We start from the raw sequence: 19,137 nt of genomic DNA on the forward strand, positions 1-19,137 counted from the left end.
GTGAGCCAGCAGAGGCTGGCTCCAAGCTAGCATCCAGGAGGATATGGCCCCAGTGGGCAGGGGTTTGGGCCCGGGCCCCGATCGGCTGACAAACGCCTGACAAACGCCGTCCTTTGCCCGGCGGGCTTTGCCCTGGCGGGCAAAAGAACCTGGCAGCCCAGGAGGCCCAGCACCCGTGCAAGACAGGGTGAGGGCGGAAAATGACCCCTGTGTCCTGAGAAAGGAGAGAGCGGGCTGCTTTTTCAACATCCTGGGGGAGGAGCCCCATCTCTGGGGCCCAAAAGAAAATCTCACGCCTGCCTCCCAGAAGCCCTATACCTTATGTAAACGAGGGGAGTCCTCAGGCAAAGGCAGACTCTGCCTGCCTTTTGGCCAATGTCACATGGCCTGCGGTCTGGAGAAATTTGCATACCCACAATCCCCTGCCAGGTTTCATGACTTTGGATGGGATTGCTTGCAAATAAAGTCATTCTGCCACGGGTTCGGAGCCCGATAGCATTCTCCATTCGCTTCATCTCAAAAAGCGTCATCGTGTGCACTGCTTCACTAAGTCACCCTGAGCTAGTGAGGTGTTGCATTTTTTGCGGCCGCAGTCGGGGCCACTAGAGCGCATACTCTGGTTTCTCTTCAAACCGAATAAATATTTCGCCTTTTACTAAAGATTTCCGTGGAGAGGAACATTAAAGAGTTTCACTCAATTTTTTGAAGCCCTGCCAAGTGCAGGGTTACCTATGCTGGTTAAAAAAAAAAAGAAACAGAGCAAATGAAAGCGCAAAGCCTGCTTTTCAGCTGTTGGCTTGCACCCCCCAGCTGTCAGTCAGCCTTTGCAGGGGTCCTCGCAGCACAGCCAGGCTGATGCTTTGCAGTGGTAGCCAGAGGGGGGAGCCTTTAGCTAATGCTTGCTGCTGTCGCCACCTGCTGGTGAGCCAGCAGAGGCTGGCTCCAAGCTAGCATCCAGGAGGATATGGCCCCAGTGGGCAGGGGTTTGGGCCCGGGCCCCGATCGGCTGACGAACGCCTGACAAACGCCGTTCTTTGCCCGCTGGCAGCCCAGGAGGCCCAGCACCCGTGCAAGACAGGGTGAGGGCGGAAAATGACCCCTGTGTCCTGAGAAAGGAGAGAGCGGGCTGCTTTTTCAACATCCTGGGGGAGGAGCCCCATCTCTGGGGCCCAAAAGAAAATCTCACGCCTGCCTCCCAGAAGCCCTAGACCTTATGTAAACGAGGGGAGTCCTCAGGCAAAGGCAGACTCTGCCTGCCTTTTGGCCAATGTCACATGGCCTGCGGTCTGGAGAAATTTGCATACCCACAATCCCCTGCCAGGTTTCATGACTTTGGATGGGATTGCTTGCAAATAAAGTCATTCTGCCACGGGTTCGGAGCCCGATAGCATTCTCCATTCGCTTCATCTCAAAAAGCGTCATCGTGTGCACTGCTTCACTAAGTCACCCTGAGCTAGTGAGGTGTTGCATTTTTTGCGGCCGCAGTCGGGGCCACTAGAGCGCATACTCTGGTTTCTCTTCAAACCGAATAAATCTTTCGCCTTTTACTAAAGATTTCCGTGGAGAGGAACATTAAAGAGTTTCACTCAATTTTTTGAAGCCCTGCCAAGTGCAGGGTTACCTATGCTGGTTAAAAAAAAAAAGAAACAGAGCAAATGAAAGCGCAAAGCCTGCTTTTCAGCTGTTGGCTTGCACCCCCCAGCTGTCAGTCAGCCTTTGCAGGGGTCCTCGCAGCACAGCCAGGCTGATGCTTTGCAGTGGTAGCCAGAGGGGGGAGCCTTTAGCTAATGCTTGCTGCTGTCGCCACCTGCTGGTGAGCCAGCAGAGGCTGGCTCCAAGCTAGCATCCAGGAGGATATGGCCCCAGTGGGCAGGGGTTTGGGCCCGGGCCCCGATCGGCTGACGAACGCCTGACAAACGCCGTTCTTTGCCCGCTGGCAGCCCAGGAGGCCCAGCACCCGTGCAAGACAGGGTGAGGGCGGAAAATGACCCCTGTGTCCTGAGAAAGGAGAGAGCGGGCTGCTTTTTCAACATCCTGGGGGAGGAGCCCCATCTCTGGGGCCCAAAAGAAAATCTCACGCCTGCCTCCAAGAAGCCCTAGACCTTATGTAAACGAGGGGAGTCCTCAGGCAAAGGCAGACTCTGCCTGCCTTTTGGCCAATGTCACATGGCCTGCGGTCTGGAGAAATTTGCATACCCACAATCCCCTGCCAGGTTTCATGACTTTGGATGGGATTGCTTGCAAATAAAGTCATTCTGCCACGGGTTCGGAGCCCGATAGCATTCTCCATTCGCTTCATCTCAAAAAGCGTCATCGTGTGCACTGCTTCACTAAGTCACCCTGAGCTAGTGAGGTGTTGCATTTTTTGCGGCCGCAGTCGGGGCCACTAGAGCGCATACTCTGGTTTCTCTTCAAACCGAATAAATCTTTCGCCTTTTACTAAAGATTTCCGTGGAGAGGAACATTAAAGAGTTTCACTCAATTTTTTGAAGCCCTGCCAAGTGCAGGGTTACCTATGCTGGTTAAAAAAAAAAAGAAACAGAGCAAATAAAAGCGCAAAGCCTGCTTTTCAGCTGTTGGCTTGCACCCCCCAGCTGTCAGTCAGCCTTTGCAGGGGTCCTCGCAGCACAGCCAGGCTGATGCCTTGCAGTGGTAGCCAGAGGGGGGAGCCTTTAGCTAATGCTTGCTGCTGTTGCCACCTGCTGGTGAGCCAGCAGAGGCTGGCTCCAAGCTAGCATCCAGGAGGATATGGCCCCAGTGGGCAGGGGTTTGGGCCCGGGCCCCGATCGGCTGACGAACGCCTGACAAACGCCGTCCTTTGCCCGGCGGGCTTTGCCCTGGCGGGCAAAAGAACCTGGCAGCCCAGGAGGCCCAGCACCCGTGCAAGACAGGGTGAGGGCGGAAAATGACCCCTGTGTCCTGAGAAAGGAGAGAGCGGGCTGCTTTTTCAACATCCTGGGGGAGGAGCCCCATCTCTGGGGCCCAAAAGAAAATCTCACGCCTGCCTCCCAGAAGCCCTAGACCTTATGTAAACGAGGGGAGTCCTCAGGCAAAGGCAGACTCTGCCTGCCTTTTGGCCAATGTCACATGGCCTGCGGTCTGGAGAAATTTGCATACCCACAATCCCCTGCCAGGTTTCATGACTTTGGATGGGATTGCTTGCAAATAAAGTCATTCTGCCACGGGTTCGGAGCCCGATAGCATTCTCCATTCGCTTCATCTCAAAAAGCGTCATCGTGTGCACTGCTTCACTAAGTCACCCTGAGCTAGTGAGGTGTTGCATTTTTTGCGGCCGCAGTCGGGGCCACTAGAGCGCATACTCTGGTTTCTCTTCAAACCGAATAAATCTTTCGCCTTTTACTAAAGATTTCCGTGGAGAGGAACATTAAAGAGTTTCACTCAATTTTTTGAAGCCCTGCCAAGTGCAGGGTTACCTATGCTGGTTAAAAAAAAAAAGAAACAGAGCAAATGAAAGCGCAAAGCCTGCTTTTCAGCTGTTGGCTTGCACCCCCCAGCTGTCAGTCAGCCTTTGCAGGGGTCCTCGCAGCACAGCCAGGCTGATGCTTTGCAGTGGTAGCCAGAGGGGGGAGCCTTTAGCTAATGCTTGCTGCTGTCGCCACCTGCTGGTGAGCCAGCAGAGGCTGGCTCCAAGCTAGCATCCAGGAGGATATGGCCCCAGTGGGCAGGGGTTTGGGCCCGGGCCCCGATCGGCTGACGAACGCCTGACAAACGCCGTTCTTTGCCCGCTGGCAGCCCAGGAGGCCCAGCACCCGTGCAAGACAGGGTGAGGGCGGAAAATGATCCCTGTGTCCTGAGAAAGGAGAGAGCGGGCTGCTTCTTCAACATCCTGGGGGAGGAGCCCCATCTCTGGGGCCCAAAAGAAAATCTCACGCCTGCCTCCCAGAAGCCCTAGACCTTATGTAAACGAGGGGAGTCCTCAGGCAAAGGCAGACTCTGCCTGCCTTTTGGCCAATGTCACATGGCCTGCGGTCTGGAGAAATTTGCATACCCACAATCCCCTGCCAGGTTTCATGACTTTGGATGGGATTGCTTGCAAATAAAGTCATTCTGCCACGGGTTCGGAGCCCGATAGCATTCTCCATTCGCTTCATCTCAAAAAGCGTCATCGTGTGCACTGCTTCACTAAGTCACCCTGAGCTAGTGAGGTGTTGCATTTTTTGCGGCCGCAGTCGGGGCCACTAGAGCGCATACTCTGGTTTCTCTTCAAACCGAATAAATCTTTCGCCTTTTACTAAAGATTTCCATGGAGAGGAACATTAAAGAGTTTCACTCAATTTTTTGAAGCCCTGCCAAGTGCAGGGTTACCTATGCTGGTTAAAAAGAAACAGAGCAAATGAAAGCGCAAAGCCTGCTTTTCAGCTGTTGGCTTGCACCCCCCAGCTGTCAGTCAGCCTTTGCAGGGGTCCTCGCAGCACAGCCAGGCTGATGCCTTGCAGTGGTAGCCAGAGGGGGGAGCCTTTAGCTAATGCTTGCTGCTGTCGCCACCTGCTGGTGAGCCAGCAGAGGCTGGCTCCAAGCTAGCATCCAGGAGGATATGGCCCCAGTGGGCAGGGGTTTGGGCCCGGGCCCCGATCGGCTGACGAACGCCTGACAAACGCCGTCCTTTGCCCGCTGGCAGCCCAGGAGGCCCAGCACCCGTGCAAGACAGGGTGAGGGCGGAAAATGACCCCTGTGTCCTGAGAAAGGAGAGAGCGGGCTGCTTCTTCAACATCCTGGGGGAGGAGCCCCATCTCTGGGGCCCAAAAGAAAATCTCACGCCTGCCTCCCAGAAGCCCTAGACCTTATGTAAACGAGGGGAGTCCTCAGGCAAAGGCAGACTCTGCCTGCCTTTTGGCCAATGTCACATGGCCTGCGGTCTGGAGAAATTTGCATACCCACAATCCCCTGCCAGGTTTCATGACTTTGGATGGGATTGCTTGCAAATAAAGTCATTCTGCCACGGGTTCGGAGCCCGATAGCATTCTCCATTCGCTTCATCTCAAAAAGCGTCATTGTGTGCACTGCTTCACTAAGTCACCCTGAGCTAGTGAGGTGTTGCATTTTTTGCGGCCGCAGTCGGGGCCACTAGAGCGCATACTCTGGTTTCTCTTCAAACCGAATAAATCTTTCGCCTTTTACTAAAGATTTCCGTGGAGAGGAACATTAAAGAGTTTCACTCAATTTTTTGAAGCCCTGCCAAGTGCAGGGTTACCTATGCTGGTTATAAAAAAAAAGAAACAGAGCAAATGAAAGCGCAAAGCCTGCTTTTCAGCTGTTGGCTTGCACCCCCCAGCTGTCAGTCAGCCTTTGCAGGGGTCCTCGCAGCACAGCCAGGCTGATGCCTTGCAGTGGTAGCCAGAGGGGGGAGCCTTTAGCTAATGCTTGCTGCTGTCGCCACCTGCTGGTGAGCCAGCAGAGGCTGGCTCCAAGCTAGCATCCAGGAGGATATGGCCCCAGTGGGCAGGGGTTTGGGCCCGGGCCCCGATCGGCTGACAAACGCCTGACAAACGCCGTCCTTTGCCCGGCGGGCTTTGCCCTGGCGGGCAAAAGAACCTGGCAGCCCAGGAGGCCCAGCACCCGTGCAAGACAGGGTGAGGGCGGAAAATGACCCCTGTGTCCTGAGAAAGGAGAGAGCGGGCTGCTTTTTCAACATCCTGGGGGAGGAGCCCCATCTCTGGGGCCCAAAAGAAAATCTCACGCCTGCCTCCCAGAAGCCCTAGACCTTATGTAAACGAGGGGAGTCCTCAGGCAAAGGCAGACTCTGCCTGCCTTTTGGCCAATGTCACATGGCCTGCGGTCTGGAGAAATTTGCATACCCACAATCCCCTGCCAGGTTTCATGACTTTGGATGGGATTGCTTGCAAATAAAGTCATTCTGCCACGGGTTCGGAGCCCGATAGCATTCTCCATTCGCTTCATCTCAAAAAGCGTCATCGTGTGCACTGCTTCACTAAGTCACCCTGAGCTAGTGAGGTGTTGCATTTTTTGCGGCCGCAGTCGGGGCCACTAGAGCGCATACTCTGGTTTCTCTTCAAACCGAATAAATCTTTCGCCTTTTACTAAAGATTTCCGTGGAGAGGAACATTAAAGAGTTTCACTCAATTTTTTGAAGCCCTGCCAAGTGCAGGGTTACCTATGCTGGTTAAAAAAAAAAAGAAACAGAGCAAATGAAAGCGCAAAGCCTGCTTTTCAGCTGTTGGCTTGCACCCCCCAGCTGTCAGTCAGCCTTTGCAGGGGTCCTCGCAGCACAGCCAGGCTGATGCTTTGCAGTGGTAGCCAGAGGGGGGAGCCTTTAGCTAATGCTTGCTGCTGTCGCCACCTGCTGGTGAGCCAGCAGAGGCTGGCTCCAAGCTAGCATCCAGGAGGATATGGCCCCAGTGGGCAGGGGTTTGGGCCCGGGCCCCGATCGGCTGACGAACGCCTGACAAACGCCGTTCTTTGCCCGCTGGCAGCCCAGGAGGCCCAGCACCCGTGCAAGACAGGGTGAGGGCGGAAAATGACCCCTGTGTCCTGAGAAAGGAGAGAGCGGGCTGCTTTTTCAACATCCTGGGGGAGGAGCCCCATCTCTGGGGCCCAAAAGAAAATCTCACGCCTGCCTCCCAGAAGCCCTAGACCTTATGTAAACGAGGGGAGTCCTCAGGCAAAGGCAGACTCTGCCTGCCTTTTGGCCAATGTCACATGGCCTGCGGTCTGGAGAAATTTGCATACCCACAATCCCCTGCCAGGTTTCATGACTTTGGATGGGATTGCTTGCAAATAAAGTCATTCTGCCACGGGTTCGGAGCCCGATAGCATTCTCCATTCGCTTCATCTCAAAAAGCGTCATCGTGTGCACTGCTTCACTAAGTCACCCTGAGCTAGTGAGGTGTTGCATTTTTTGCGGCCGCAGTCGGGGCCACTAGAGCGCATACTCTGGTTTCTCTTCAAACCGAATAAATCTTTCGCCTTTTACTAAAGATTTCCGTGGAGAGGAACATTAAAGAGTTTCACTCAATTTTTTGAAGCCCTGCCAAGTGCAGGGTTACCTATGCTGGTTAAAAAAAAAAAGAAACAGAGCAAATGAAAGCGCAAAGCCTGCTTTTCAGCTGTTGGCTTGCACCCCCCAGCTGTCAGTCAGCCTTTGCAGGGGTCCTCGCAGCACAGCCAGGCTGATGCTTTGCAGTGGTAGCCAGAGGGGGGAGCCTTTAGCTAATGCTTGCTGCTGTCGCCACCTGCTGGTGAGCCAGCAGAGGCTGGCTCCAAGCTAGCATCCAGGAGGATATGGCCCCAGTGGGCAGGGGTTTGGGCCCGGGCCCCGATCGGCTGACGAACGCCTGACAAACGCCGTTCTTTGCCCGCTGGCAGCCCAGGAGGCCCAGCACCCGTGCAAGACAGGGTGAGGGCGGAAAATGACCCCTGTGTCCTGAGAAAGGAGAGAGCGGGCTGCTTTTTCAACATCCTGGGGGAGGAGCCCCATCTCTGGGGCCCAAAAGAAAATCTCACGCCTGCCTCCCAGAAGCCCTAGACCTTATGTAAACGAGGGGAGTCCTCAGGCAAAGGCAGACTCTGCCTGCCTTTTGGCCAATGTCACATGGCCTGCGGTCTGGAGAAATTTGCATACCCACAATCCCCTGCCAGGTTTCATGACTTTGGATGGGATTGCTTGCAAATAAAGTCATTCTGCCACGGGTTCGGAGCCCGATAGCATTCTCCATTCGCTTCATCTCAAAAAGCGTCATCGTGTGCACTGCTTCACTAAGTCACCCTGAGCTAGTGAGGTGTTGCATTTTTTGCGGCCGCAGTCGGGGCCACTAGAGCGCATACTCTGGTTTCTCTTCAAACCGAATAAATCTTTCGCCTTTTACTAAAGATTTCCGTGGAGAGGAACATTAAAGAGTTTCACTCAATTTTTTGAAGCCCTGCCAAGTGCAGGGTTACCTATGCTGGTTAAAAAAAAAAAGAAACAGAGCAAATGAAAGCGCAAAGCCTGCTTTTCAGCTGTTGGCTTGCACCCCCCAGCTGTCAGTCAGCCTTTGCAGGGGTCCTCGCAGCACAGCCAGGCTGATGCTTTGCAGTGGTAGCCAGAGGGGGGAGCCTTTAGCTAATGCTTGCTGCTGTCGCCACCTGCTGGTGAGCCAGCAGAGGCTGGCTCCAAGCTAGCATCCAGGAGGATATGGCCCCAGTGGGCAGGGGTTTGGGCCCGGGCCCCGATCGGCTGACGAACGCCTGACAAACGCCGTTCTTTGCCCGCTGGCAGCCCAGGAGGCCCAGCACCCGTGCAAGACAGGGTGAGGGCGGAAAATGACCCCTGTGTCCTGAGAAAGGAGAGAGCGGGCTGCTTTTTCAACATCCTGGGGGAGGAGCCCCATCTCTGGGGCCCAAAAGAAAATCTCACGCCTGCCTCCCAGAAGCCCTAGACCTTATGTAAACGAGGGGAGTCCTCAGGCAAAGGCAGACTCTGCCTGCCTTTTGGCCAATGTCACATGGCCTGCGGTCTGGAGAAATTTGCATACCCACAATCCCCTGCCAGGTTTCATGACTTTGGATGGGATTGCTTGCAAATAAAGTCATTCTGCCACGGGTTCGGAGCCCGATAGCATTCTCCATTCGCTTCATCTCAAAAAGCGTCATCGTGTGCACTGCTTCACTAAGTCACCCTGAGCTAGTGAGGTGTTGCATTTTTTGCGGCCGCAGTCGGGGCCACTAGAGCGCATACTCTGGTTTCTCTTCAAACCGAATAAATCTTTCGCCTTTTACTAAAGATTTCCGTGGAGAGGAACATTAAAGAGTTTCACTCAATTTTTTGAAGCCCTGCCAAGTGCAGGGTTACCTATGCTGGTTAAAAAAAAAAAGAAACAGAGCAAATAAAAGCGCAAAGCCTGCTTTTCAGCTGTTGGCTTGCACCCCCCAGCTGTCAGTCAGCCTTTGCAGGGGTCCTCGCAGCACAGCCAGGCTGATGCCTTGCAGTGGTAGCCAGAGGGGGGAGCCTTTAGCTAATGCTTGCTGCTGTTGCCACCTGCTGGTGAGCCAGCAGAGGCTGGCTCCAAGCTAGCATCCAGGAGGATATGGCCCCAGTGGGCAGGGGTTTGGGCCCGGGCCCCGATCGGCTGACGAACGCCTGACAAACGCCGTCCTTTGCCCGGCGGGCTTTGCCCTGGCGGGCAAAAGAACCTGGCAGCCCAGGAGGCCCAGCACCCGTGCAAGACAGGGTGAGGGCGGAAAATGACCCCTGTGTCCTGAGAAAGGAGAGAGCGGGCTGCTTTTTCAACATCCTGGGGGAGGAGCCCCATCTCTGGGGCCCAAAAGAAAATCTCACGCCTGCCTCCCAGAAGCCCTAGACCTTATGTAAACGAGGGGAGTCCTCAGGCAAAGGCAGACTCTGCCTGCCTTTTGGCCAATGTCACATGGCCTGCGGTCTGGAGAAATTTGCATACCCACAATCCCCTGCCAGGTTTCATGACTTTGGATGGGATTGCTTGCAAATAAAGTCATTCTGCCACGGGTTCGGAGCCCGATAGCATTCTCCATTCGCTTCATCTCAAAAAGCGTCATCGTGTGCACTGCTTCACTAAGTCACCCTGAGCTAGTGAGGTGTTGCATTTTTTGCGGCCGCAGTCGGGGCCACTAGAGCGCATACTCTGGTTTCTCTTCAAACCGAATAAATCTTTCGCCTTTTACTAAAGATTTCCGTGGAGAGGAACATTAAAGAGTTTCACTCAATTTTTTGAAGCCCTGCCAAGTGCAGGGTTACCTATGCTGGTTAAAAAAAAAAAGAAACAGAGCAAATGAAAGCGCAAAGCCTGCTTTTCAGCTGTTGGCTTGCACCCCCCAGCTGTCAGTCAGCCTTTGCAGGGGTCCTCGCAGCACAGCCAGGCTGATGCTTTGCAGTGGTAGCCAGAGGGGGGAGCCTTTAGCTAATGCTTGCTGCTGTCGCCACCTGCTGGTGAGCCAGCAGAGGCTGGCTCCAAGCTAGCATCCAGGAGGATATGGCCCCAGTGGGCAGGGGTTTGGGCCCGGGCCCCGATCGGCTGACGAACGCCTGACAAACGCCGTTCTTTGCCCGCTGGCAGCCCAGGAGGCCCAGCACCCGTGCAAGACAGGGTGAGGGCGGAAAATGATCCCTGTGTCCTGAGAAAGGAGAGAGCGGGCTGCTTCTTCAACATCCTGGGGGAGGAGCCCCATCTCTGGGGCCCAAAAGAAAATCTCACGCCTGCCTCCCAGAAGCCCTAGACCTTATGTAAACGAGGGGAGTCCTCAGGCAAAGGCAGACTCTGCCTGCCTTTTGGCCAATGTCACATGGCCTGCGGTCTGGAGAAATTTGCATACCCACAATCCCCTGCCAGGTTTCATGACTTTGGATGGGATTGCTTGCAAATAAAGTCATTCTGCCACGGGTTCGGAGCCCGATAGCATTCTCCATTCGCTTCATCTCAAAAAGCGTCATCGTGTGCACTGCTTCACTAAGTCACCCTGAGCTAGTGAGGTGTTGCATTTTTTGCGGCCGCAGTCGGGGCCACTAGAGCGCATACTCTGGTTTCTCTTCAAACCGAATAAATCTTTCGCCTTTTACTAAAGATTTCCGTGGAGAGGAACATTAAAGAGTTTCACTCAATTTTTTGAAGCCCTGCCAAGTGCAGGGTTACCTATGCTGGTTAAAAAGAAACAGAGCAAATGAAAGCGCAAAGCCTGCTTTTCAGCTGTTGGCTTGCACCCCCCAGCTGTCAGTCAGCCTTTGCAGGGGTCCTCGCAGCACAGCCAGGCTGATGCCTTGCAGTGGTAGCCAGAGGGGGGAGCCTTTAGCTAATGCTTGCTGCTGTCGCCACCTGCTGGTGAGCCAGCAGAGGCTGGCTCCAAGCTAGCATCCAGGAGGATATGGCCCCAGTGGGCAGGGGTTTGGGCCCGGGCCCCGATCGGCTGACGAACGCCTGACAAACGCCGTCCTTTGCCCGCTGGCAGCCCAGGAGGCCCAGCACCCGTGCAAGACAGGGTGAGGGCGGAAAATGACCCCTGTGTCCTGAGAAAGGAGAGAGCGGGCTGCTTCTTCAACATCCTGGGGGAGGAGCCCCATCTCTGGGGCCCAAAAGAAAATCTCACGCCTGCCTCCCAGAAGCCCTAGACCTTATGTAAACGAGGGGAGTCCTCAGGCAAAGGCAGACTCTGCCTGCCTTTTGGCCAATGTCACATGGCCTGCGGTCTGGAGAAATTTGCATACCCACAATCCCCTGCCAGGTTTCATGACTTTGGATGGGATTGCTTGCAAATAAAGTCATTCTGCCACGGGTTCGGAGCCCGATAGCATTCTCCATTCGCTTCATCTCAAAAAGCGTCATTGTGTGCACTGCTTCACTAAGTCACCCTGAGCTAGTGAGGTGTTGCATTTTTTGCGGCCGCAGTCGGGGCCACTAGAGCGCATACTCTGGTTTCTCTTCAAACCGAATAAATCTTTCGCCTTTTACTAAAGATTTCCGTGGAGAGGAACATTAAAGAGTTTCACTCAATTTTTTGAAGCCCTGCCAAGTGCAGGGTTACCTATGCTGGTTATAAAAAAAAAGAAACAGAGCAAATGAAAGCGCAAAGCCTGCTTTTCAGCTGTTGGCTTGCACCCCCCAGCTGTCAGTCAGCCTTTGCAGGGGTCCTCGCAGCACAGCCAGGCTGATGCCTTGCAGTGGTAGCCAGAGGGGGGAGCCTTTAGCTAATGCTTGCTGCTGTCGCCACCTGCTGGTGAGCCAGCAGAGGCTGGCTCCAAGCTAGCATCCAGGAGGATATGGCCCCAGTGGGCAGGGGTTTGGGCCCGGGCCCCGATCGGCTGACAAACGCCTGACAAACGCCGTCCTTTGCCCGGCGGGCTTTGCCCTGGCGGGCAAAAGAACCTGGCAGCCCAGGAGGCCCAGCACCCGTGCAAGACAGGGTGAGGGCGGAAAATGACCCCTGTGTCCTGAGAAAGGAGAGAGCGGGCTGCTTTTTCAACATCCTGGGGGAGGAGCCCCATCTCTGGGGCCCAAAAGAAAATCTCACGCCTGCCTCCCAGAAGCCCTAGACCTTATGTAAACGAGGGGAGTCCTCAGGCAAAGGCAGACTCTGCCTGCCTTTTGGCCAATGTCACATGGCCTGCGGTCTGGAGAAATTTGCATACCCACAATCCCCTGCCAGGTTTCATGACTTTGGATGGGATTGCTTGCAAATAAAGTCATTCTGCCACGGGTTCGGAGCCCGATAGCATTCTCCATTCGCTTCATCTCAAAAAGCGTCATCGTGTGCACTGCTTCACTAAGTCACCCTGAGCTAGTGAGGTGTTGCATTTTTTGCGGCCGCAGTCGGGGCCACTAGAGCGCATACTCTGGTTTCTCTTCAAACCGAATAAATCTTTCGCCTTTTACTAAAGATTTCCGTGGAGAGGAACATTAAAGAGTTTCACTCAATTTTTTGAAGCCCTGCCAAGTGCAGGGTTACCTATGCTGGTTAAAAAAAAAAAGAAACAGAGCAAATGAAAGCGCAAAGCCTGCTTTTCAGCTGTTGGCTTGCACCCCCCAGCTGTCAGTCAGCCTTTGCAGGGGTCCTCGCAGCACAGCCAGGCTGATGCTTTGCAGTGGTAGCCAGAGGGGGGAGCCTTTAGCTAATGCTTGCTGCTGTCGCCACCTGCTGGTGAGCCAGCAGAGGCTGGCTCCAAGCTAGCATCCAGGAGGATATGGCCCCAGTGGGCAGGGGTTTGGGCCCGGGCCCCGATCGGCTGACGAACGCCTGACAAACGCCGTTCTTTGCCCGCTGGCAGCCCAGGAGGCCCAGCACCCGTGCAAGACAGGGTGAGGGCGGAAAATGATCCCTGTGTCCTGAGAAAGGAGAGAGCGGGCTGCTTCTTCAACATCCTGGGGGAGGAGCCCCATCTCTGGGGCCCAAAAGAAAATCTCACGCCTGCCTCCCAGAAGCCCTAGACCTTATGTAAACGAGGGGAGTCCTCAGGCAAAGGCAGACTCTGCCTGCCTTTTGGCCAATGTCACATGGCCTGCGGTCTGGAGAAATTTGCATACCCACAATCCCCTGCCAGGTTTCATGACTTTGGATGGGATTGCTTGCAAATAAAGTCATTCTGCCACGGGTTCGGAGCCCGATAGCATTCTCCATTCGCTTCATCTCAAAAAGCGTCATCGTGTGCACTGCTTCACTAAGTCACCCTGAGCTAGTGAGGTGTTGCATTTTTTGCGGCCGCAGTCGGGGCCACTAGAGCGCATACTCTGGTTTCTCTTCAAACCGAATAAATCTTTCGCCTTTTACTAAAGATTTCCATGGAGAGGAACATTAAAGAGTTTCACTCAATTTTTTGAAGCCCTGCCAAGTGCAGGGTTACCTATGCTGGTTAAAAAGAAACAGAGCAAATGAAAGCGCAAAGCCTGCTTTTCAGCTGTTGGCTTGCACCCCCCAGCTGTCAGTCAGCCTTTGCAGGGGTCCTCGCAGCACAGCCAGGCTGATGCCTTGCAGTGGTAGCCAGAGGGGGGAGCCTTTAGCTAATGCTTGCTGCTGTCGCCACCTGCTGGTGAGCCAGCAGAGGCTGGCTCCAAGCTAGCATCCAGGAGGATATGGCCCCAGTGGGCAGGGGTTTGGGCCCGGGCCCCGATCGGCTGACGAACGCCTGACAAACGCCGTCCTTTGCCCGCTGGCAGCCCAGGAGGCCCAGCACCCGTGCAAGACAGGGTGAGGGCGGAAAATGACCCCTGTGTCCTGAGAAAGGAGAGAGCGGGCTGCTTCTTCAACATCCTGGGGGAGGAGCCCCATCTCTGGGGCCCAAAAGAAAATCTCACGCCTGCCTCCCAGAAGCCCTAGACCTTATGTAAACGAGGGGAGTCCTCAGGCAAAGGCAGACTCTGCCTGCCTTTTGGCCAATGTCACATGGCCTGCGGTCTGGAGAAATTTGCATACCCACAATCCCCTGCCAGGTTTCATGACTTTGGATGGGATTGCTTGCAAATAAAGTCATTCTGCCACGGGTTCGGAGCCCGATAGCATTCTCCATTCGCTTCATCTCAAAAAGCGTCATTGTGTGCACTGCTTCACTAAGTCACCCTGAGCTAGTGAGGTGTTGCATTTTTTGCGGCCGCAGTCGGGGCCACTAGAGCGCATACTCTGGTTTCTCTTCAAACCGAATAAATCTTTCGCCTTTTACTAAAGATTTCCGTGGAGAGGAACATTAAAGAGTTTCACTCAATTTTTTGAAGCCCTGCCAAGTGCAGGGTTACCTATGCTGGTTATAAAAAAAAAGAAACAGAGCAAATGAAAGCGCAAAGCCTGCTTTTCAGCTGTTGGCTTGCACCCCCCAGCTGTCAGTCAGCCTTTGCAGGGGTCCTCGCAGCACAGCCAGGCTGATGCCTTGCAGTGGTAGCCAGAGGGGGGAGCCTTTAGCTAATGCTTGCTGCTGTCGCCACCTGCTGGTGAGCCAGCAGAGGCTGGCTCCAAGCTAGCATCCAGGAGGATATGGCCCCAGTGGGCAGGGGTTTGGGCCCGGGCCCCGATCGGCTGACAAACGCCTGACAAACGCCGTCCTTTGCCCGGCGGGCTTTGCCCTGGCGGGCAAAAGAACCTGGCAGCCCAGGAGGCCCAGCACCCGTGCAAGACAGGGTGAGGGCGGAAAATGACCCCTGTGTCCTGAGAAAGGAGAGAGCGGGCTGCTTTTTCAACATCCTGGGGGAGGAGCCCCATCTCTGGGGCCCAAAAGAAAATCTCACGCCTGCCTCCCAGAAGCCCTAGACCTTATGTAAACGAGGGGAGTCCTCAGGCAAAGGCAGACTCTGCCTGCCTTTTGGCCAATGTCACATGGCCTGCGGTCTGGAGAAATTTGCATACCCACAATCCCCTGCCAGGTTTCATGACTTTGGATGGGATTGCTTGCAAATAAAGTCATTCTGCCACGGGTTCGGAGCCCGATAGCATTCTCCATTCGCTTCATCTCAAAAAGCGTCATCGTGTGCACTGCTTCACTAAGTCACCCTGAGCTAGTGAGGTGTTGCATTTTTTGCGGCCGCAGTCGGGGCCACTAGAGCGCATACTCTGGTTTCTCTTCAAACCGAATAAATCTTTCGCCTTTTACTAAAGATTTCCGTGGAGAGGAACATTAAAGAGTTTCACTCAATTTTTTGAAGCCCTGCCAAGTGCAGGGTTACCTATGCTGGTTAAAAAAAAAAAGAAACAGAGCAAATGAAAGCGCAAAGCCTGCTTTTCAGCTGTTGGCTTGCACCCCCCAGCTGTCAGTCAGCCTTTGCAGGGGTCCTCGCAGCACAGCCAGGCTGATGCTTTGCAGTGGTAGCCAGAGGGGGGAGCCTTTAGCTAATGCTTGCTGCTGTCGCCACCTGCTGGTGAGCCAGCAGAGGCTGGCTCCAAGCTAGCATCCAGGAGGATATGGCCCCAGTGGGCAGGGGTTTGGGCCCGGGCCCCGATCGGCTGACGAACGCCTGACAAACGCCGTTCTTTGCCCGCTGGCAGCCCAGGAGGCCCAGCACCCGTGCAAGACAGGGTGAGGGCGGAAAATGACCCCTGTGTCCTGAGAAAGGAGAGAGCGGGCTGCTTTTTCAACATCCTGGGGGAGGAGCCCCATCTCTGGGGCCCAAAAGAAAATCTCACGCCTGCCTCCCAGAAGCCCTAGACCTTATGTAAACGAGGGGAGTCCTCAGGCAAAGGCAGACTCTGCCTGCCTTTTGGCCAATGTCACATGGCCTGCGGTCTGGAGAAATTTGCATACCCACAATCCCCTGCCAGGTTTCATGACTTTGGATGGGATTGCTTGCAAATAAAGTCATTCTGCCACGGGTTCGGAGCCCGATAGCATTCTCCATTCGCTTCATCTCAAAAAGCGTCATCGTGTGCACTGCTTCACTAAGTCACCCTGAGCTAGTGAGGTGTTGCATTTTTTGCGGCCGCAGTCGGGGCCACTAGAGCGCATACTCTGGTTTCTCTTCAAACCGAATAAATCTTTCGCCTTTTACTAAAGATTTCCGTGGAGAGGAACATTAAAGAGTTTCACTCAATTTTTTGAAGCCCTGCCAAGTGCAGGGTTACCTATGCTGGTTAAAAAAAAAAAGAAACAGAGCAAATGAAAGCGCAAAGCCTGCTTTTCAGCTGTTGGCTTGCACCCCCCAGCTGTCAGTCAGCCTTTGCAGGGGTCCTCGCAGCACAGCCAGGCTGATGCTTTGCAGTGGTAGCCAGAGGGGGGAGCCTTTAGCTAATGCTTGCTGCTGTCGCCACCTGCTGGTGAGCCAGCAGAGGCTGGCTCCAAGCTAGCATCCAGGAGGATATGGCCCCAGTGGGCAGGGGTTTGGGCCCGGGCCCCGATCGGCTGACGAACGCCTGACAAACGCCGTTCTTTGCCCGCTGGCAGCCCAGGAGGCCCAGCACCCGTGCAAGACAGGGTGAGGGCGGAAAATGACCCCTGTGTCCTGAGAAAGGAGAGAGCGGGCTGCTTTTTCAACATCCTGGGGGAGGAGCCCCATCTCTGGGGCCCAAAAGAAAATCTCACGCCTGCCTCCCAGAAGCCCTAGACCTTATGTAAACGAGGGGAGTCCTCAGGCAAAGGCAGACTCTGCCTGCCTTTTGGCCAATGTCACATGGCCTGCGGTCTGGAGAAATTTGCATACCCACAATCCCCTGCCAGGTTTCATGACTTTGGATGGGATTGCTTGCAAATAAAGTCATTCTGCCACGGGTTCGGAGCCCGATAGCATTCTCCATTCGCTTCATCTCAAAAAGCGTCATCGTGTGCACTGCTTCACTAAGTCACCCTGAGCTAGTGAGGTGTTGCATTTTTTGCGGCCGCAGTCGGGGCCACTAGAGCGCATACTCTGGTTTCTCTTCAAACCGAATAAATCTTTCGCCTTTTACTAAAGATTTCCGTGGAGAGGAACATTAAAGAGTTTCACTCAATTTTTTGAAGCCCTGCCAAGTGCAGGGTTACCTATGCTGGTTAAAAAAAAAAAGAAACAGAGCAAATGAAAGCGCAAAGCCTGCTTTTCAGCTGTTGGCTTGCACCCCCCAGCTGTCAGTCAGCCTTTGCAGGGGTCCTCGCAGCACAGCCAGGCTGATGCTTTGCAGTGGTAGCCAGAGGGGGGAGCCTTTAGCTAATGCTTGCTGCTGTCGCCACCTGCTGGTGAGCCAGCAGAGGCTGGCTCCAAGCTAGCATCCAGGAGGATATGGCCCCAGTGGGCAGGGGTTTGGGCCCGGGCCCCGATCGGCTGACGAACGCCTGACAAACGCCGTTCTTTGCCCGCTGGCAGCCCAGGAGGCCCAGCACCCGTGCAAGACAGGGTGAGGGCGGAAAATGACCCCTGTGTCCTGAGAAAGGAGAGAGCGGGCTGCTTTTTCAACATCCTGGGGGAGGAGCCCCATCTCTGGGGCCCAAAAGAAAATCTCACGCCTGCCTCCCAGAAGCCCTAGACCTTATGTAAACGAGGGGAGTCCTCAGGCAAAGGCAGACTCTGCCTGCCTTTTGGCCAATGTCACATGGCCTGCGGTCTGGAGAAATTTGCATACCCACAATCCCCTGCCAGGTTTCATGACTTTGGATGGGATTGCTTGCAAATAAAGTCATTCTGCCACGGGTTCGGAGCCCGATAGCATTCTCCATTCGCTTCATCTCAAAAAGCGTCATCGTGTGCACTGCTTCACTAAGTCACCCTGAGCTAGTGAGGTGTTGCATTTTTTGCGGCCGCAGTCGGGGCCACTAGAGCGCATACTCTGGTTTCTCTTCAAACCGAATAAATCTTTCGCCTTTTACTAAAGATTTCCGTGGAGAGGAACATTAAAGAGTTTCACTCAATTTTTTGAAGCCCTGCCAAGTGCAGGGTTACCTATGCTGGTTAAAAAAAAAAAGAAACAGAGCAAATAAAAGCGCAAAGCCTGCTTTTCAGCTGTTGGCTTGCACCCCCCAGCTGTCAGTCAGCCTTTGCAGGGGTCCTCGCAGCACAGCCAGGCTGATGCCTTGCAGTGGTAGCCAGAGGGGGGAGCCTTTAGCTAATGCTTGCTGCTGTTGCCACCTGCTGGTGAGCCAGCAGAGGCTGGCTCCAAGCTAGCATCCAGGAGGATATGGCCCCAGTGGGCAGGGGTTTGGGCCCGGGCCCCGATCGGCTGACGAACGCCTGACAAACGCCGTCCTTTGCCCGGCGGGCTTTGCCCTGGCGGGCAAAAGAACCTGGCAGCCCAGGAGGCCCAGCACCCGTGCAAGACAGGGTGAGGGCGGAAAATGACCCCTGTGTCCTGAGAAAGGAGAGAGCGGGCTGCTTTTTCAACATCCTGGGGGAGGAGCCCCATCTCTGGGGCCCAAAAGAAAATCTCACGCCTGCCTCCCAGAAGCCCTAGACCTTATGTAAACGAGGGGAGTCCTCAGGCAAAGGCAGACTCTGCCTGCCTTTTGGCCAATGTCACATGGCCTGCGGTCTGGAGAAATTTGCATACCCACAATCCCCTGCCAGGTTTCATGACTTTGGATGGGATTGCTTGCAAATAAAGTCATTCTGCCACGGGTTCGGAGCCCGATAGCATTCTCCATTCGCTTCATCTCAAAAAGCGTCATCGTGTGCACTGCTTCACTAAGTCACCCTGAGCTAGTGAGGTGTTGCATTTTTTGCGGCCGCAGTCGGGGCCACTAGAGCGCATACTCTGGTTTCTCTTCAAACCGAATAAATCTTTCGCCTTTTACTAAAGATTTCCGTGGAGAGGAACATTAAAGAGTTTCACTCAATTTTTTGAAGCCCTGCCAAGTGCAGGGTTACCTATGCTGGTTAAAAAAAAAAAGAAACAGAGCAAATGAAAGCGCAAAGCCTGCTTTTCAGCTGTTGGCTTGCACCCCCCAGCTGTCAGTCAGCCTTTGCAGGGGTCCTCGCAGCACAGCCAGGCTGATGCTTTGCAGTGGTAGCCAGAGGGGGGAGCCTTTAGCTAATGCTTGCTGCTGTCGCCACCTGCTGGTGAGCCAGCAGAGGCTGGCTCCAAGCTAGCATCCAGGAGGATATGGCCCCAGTGGGCAGGGGTTTGGGCCCGGGCCCCGATCGGCTGACGAACGCCTGACAAACGCCGTTCTTTGCCCGCTGGCAGCCCAGGAGGCCCAGCACCCGTGCAAGACAGGGTGAGGGCGGAAAATGATCCCTGTGTCCTGAGAAAGGAGAGAGCGGGCTGCTTCTTCAACAT

General features: G+C 54.6%; 21 non-coding genes across 21 annotated transcripts; all 21 read left to right on the top strand.

Annotated features, from left to right (window-relative positions):
* The first annotated feature begins 611 nt into the window (after window positions 1–611).
* On the top strand, window positions 612–727 carry LOC138565187 (U5 spliceosomal RNA). Its single transcript, XR_011301093.1, has one exon. It is a non-coding gene; the product is annotated as a U5 spliceosomal RNA (small nuclear RNA).
* A 776-nt stretch (window positions 728–1,503) lies between these two features.
* Window positions 1,504–1,619, top strand: LOC138564163 (U5 spliceosomal RNA). The gene has a single exon (XR_011300122.1). It is a non-coding gene; the product is annotated as a U5 spliceosomal RNA (small nuclear RNA).
* Window positions 1,620–2,395: 776 nt separating this feature from the next.
* LOC138564164 (U5 spliceosomal RNA) lies at window positions 2,396–2,511 on the top strand. The gene has a single exon (XR_011300123.1). It is a non-coding gene; the product is annotated as a U5 spliceosomal RNA (small nuclear RNA).
* Window positions 2,512–3,316: 805 nt separating this feature from the next.
* LOC138564165 (U5 spliceosomal RNA) lies at window positions 3,317–3,432 on the top strand. Its single transcript, XR_011300124.1, has one exon. It is a non-coding gene; the product is annotated as a U5 spliceosomal RNA (small nuclear RNA).
* A 776-nt stretch (window positions 3,433–4,208) lies between these two features.
* LOC138565165 (U5 spliceosomal RNA) lies at window positions 4,209–4,324 on the top strand. The gene has a single exon (XR_011301074.1). It is a non-coding gene; the product is annotated as a U5 spliceosomal RNA (small nuclear RNA).
* Window positions 4,325–5,094: 770 nt separating this feature from the next.
* LOC138564167 (U5 spliceosomal RNA) lies at window positions 5,095–5,210 on the top strand. The gene has a single exon (XR_011300126.1). It is a non-coding gene; the product is annotated as a U5 spliceosomal RNA (small nuclear RNA).
* An 805-nt stretch (window positions 5,211–6,015) lies between these two features.
* On the top strand, window positions 6,016–6,131 carry LOC138564168 (U5 spliceosomal RNA). The gene has a single exon (XR_011300127.1). It is a non-coding gene; the product is annotated as a U5 spliceosomal RNA (small nuclear RNA).
* A 776-nt stretch (window positions 6,132–6,907) lies between these two features.
* Window positions 6,908–7,023, top strand: LOC138564169 (U5 spliceosomal RNA). Its single transcript, XR_011300128.1, has one exon. It is a non-coding gene; the product is annotated as a U5 spliceosomal RNA (small nuclear RNA).
* A 776-nt stretch (window positions 7,024–7,799) lies between these two features.
* Window positions 7,800–7,915, top strand: LOC138564171 (U5 spliceosomal RNA). The gene has a single exon (XR_011300129.1). It is a non-coding gene; the product is annotated as a U5 spliceosomal RNA (small nuclear RNA).
* Window positions 7,916–8,691: 776 nt separating this feature from the next.
* LOC138564172 (U5 spliceosomal RNA) lies at window positions 8,692–8,807 on the top strand. Its single transcript, XR_011300130.1, has one exon. It is a non-coding gene; the product is annotated as a U5 spliceosomal RNA (small nuclear RNA).
* An 805-nt stretch (window positions 8,808–9,612) lies between these two features.
* LOC138564173 (U5 spliceosomal RNA) lies at window positions 9,613–9,728 on the top strand. The gene has a single exon (XR_011300131.1). It is a non-coding gene; the product is annotated as a U5 spliceosomal RNA (small nuclear RNA).
* Window positions 9,729–10,504: 776 nt separating this feature from the next.
* LOC138564174 (U5 spliceosomal RNA) lies at window positions 10,505–10,620 on the top strand. Its single transcript, XR_011300132.1, has one exon. It is a non-coding gene; the product is annotated as a U5 spliceosomal RNA (small nuclear RNA).
* A 770-nt stretch (window positions 10,621–11,390) lies between these two features.
* LOC138564175 (U5 spliceosomal RNA) lies at window positions 11,391–11,506 on the top strand. Its single transcript, XR_011300133.1, has one exon. It is a non-coding gene; the product is annotated as a U5 spliceosomal RNA (small nuclear RNA).
* Window positions 11,507–12,311: 805 nt separating this feature from the next.
* On the top strand, window positions 12,312–12,427 carry LOC138564176 (U5 spliceosomal RNA). Its single transcript, XR_011300135.1, has one exon. It is a non-coding gene; the product is annotated as a U5 spliceosomal RNA (small nuclear RNA).
* A 776-nt stretch (window positions 12,428–13,203) lies between these two features.
* On the top strand, window positions 13,204–13,319 carry LOC138565166 (U5 spliceosomal RNA). The gene has a single exon (XR_011301075.1). It is a non-coding gene; the product is annotated as a U5 spliceosomal RNA (small nuclear RNA).
* Window positions 13,320–14,089: 770 nt separating this feature from the next.
* LOC138564177 (U5 spliceosomal RNA) lies at window positions 14,090–14,205 on the top strand. Its single transcript, XR_011300136.1, has one exon. It is a non-coding gene; the product is annotated as a U5 spliceosomal RNA (small nuclear RNA).
* Window positions 14,206–15,010: 805 nt separating this feature from the next.
* Window positions 15,011–15,126, top strand: LOC138564179 (U5 spliceosomal RNA). The gene has a single exon (XR_011300138.1). It is a non-coding gene; the product is annotated as a U5 spliceosomal RNA (small nuclear RNA).
* Window positions 15,127–15,902: 776 nt separating this feature from the next.
* On the top strand, window positions 15,903–16,018 carry LOC138564180 (U5 spliceosomal RNA). Its single transcript, XR_011300139.1, has one exon. It is a non-coding gene; the product is annotated as a U5 spliceosomal RNA (small nuclear RNA).
* A 776-nt stretch (window positions 16,019–16,794) lies between these two features.
* LOC138564182 (U5 spliceosomal RNA) lies at window positions 16,795–16,910 on the top strand. The gene has a single exon (XR_011300140.1). It is a non-coding gene; the product is annotated as a U5 spliceosomal RNA (small nuclear RNA).
* Window positions 16,911–17,686: 776 nt separating this feature from the next.
* LOC138564183 (U5 spliceosomal RNA) lies at window positions 17,687–17,802 on the top strand. The gene has a single exon (XR_011300141.1). It is a non-coding gene; the product is annotated as a U5 spliceosomal RNA (small nuclear RNA).
* Window positions 17,803–18,607: 805 nt separating this feature from the next.
* LOC138564184 (U5 spliceosomal RNA) lies at window positions 18,608–18,723 on the top strand. Its single transcript, XR_011300142.1, has one exon. It is a non-coding gene; the product is annotated as a U5 spliceosomal RNA (small nuclear RNA).
* Window positions 18,724–19,137: the final 414 nt, after the last annotated feature.

This window comes from Ambystoma mexicanum, chromosome 1q (assembly GCF_040938575.1).
Source record: "Ambystoma mexicanum isolate Mex_15411 chromosome 1q, UKY_AmexF1_1, whole genome shotgun sequence".
NCBI classification, from domain to species: Eukaryota; Metazoa; Chordata; class Amphibia; order Caudata; family Ambystomatidae; genus Ambystoma; species Ambystoma mexicanum.